Here is a 317-nt window from a genome sequence, read left to right on the forward strand (position 1 = left end):
TTATTACACTTGGCACATTGTGTTTTTGTTGCTTTATTACACTTGGCACATTGTGTTTTTGTTGCTTTATTACACTTGGCACATTGTGTTTTTGTTGCTTTATTACACTTGGCACATTGTGTTTTTGTTGCTTATTACACTTGGCACATTGTGTTTTTGTTGCTTTATTACACTTGGCACATTGTGTTTTTGTTGCTTTATTACACTTGGCACATTGTGTTTTTGTTGCTTTATTACACTTGGCACATTGTGTTTTGTTGCTTTATTACACTTGGCACATTGTGTTTTTGTTGCTTATTACACTTGGCACATTGTGT

The sequence above is a fragment of the Thalassophryne amazonica genome, chromosome 12 (genome assembly GCF_902500255.1).
Source record: "Thalassophryne amazonica chromosome 12, fThaAma1.1, whole genome shotgun sequence".
NCBI classification, from domain to species: domain Eukaryota; kingdom Metazoa; phylum Chordata; class Actinopteri; order Batrachoidiformes; family Batrachoididae; genus Thalassophryne; species Thalassophryne amazonica.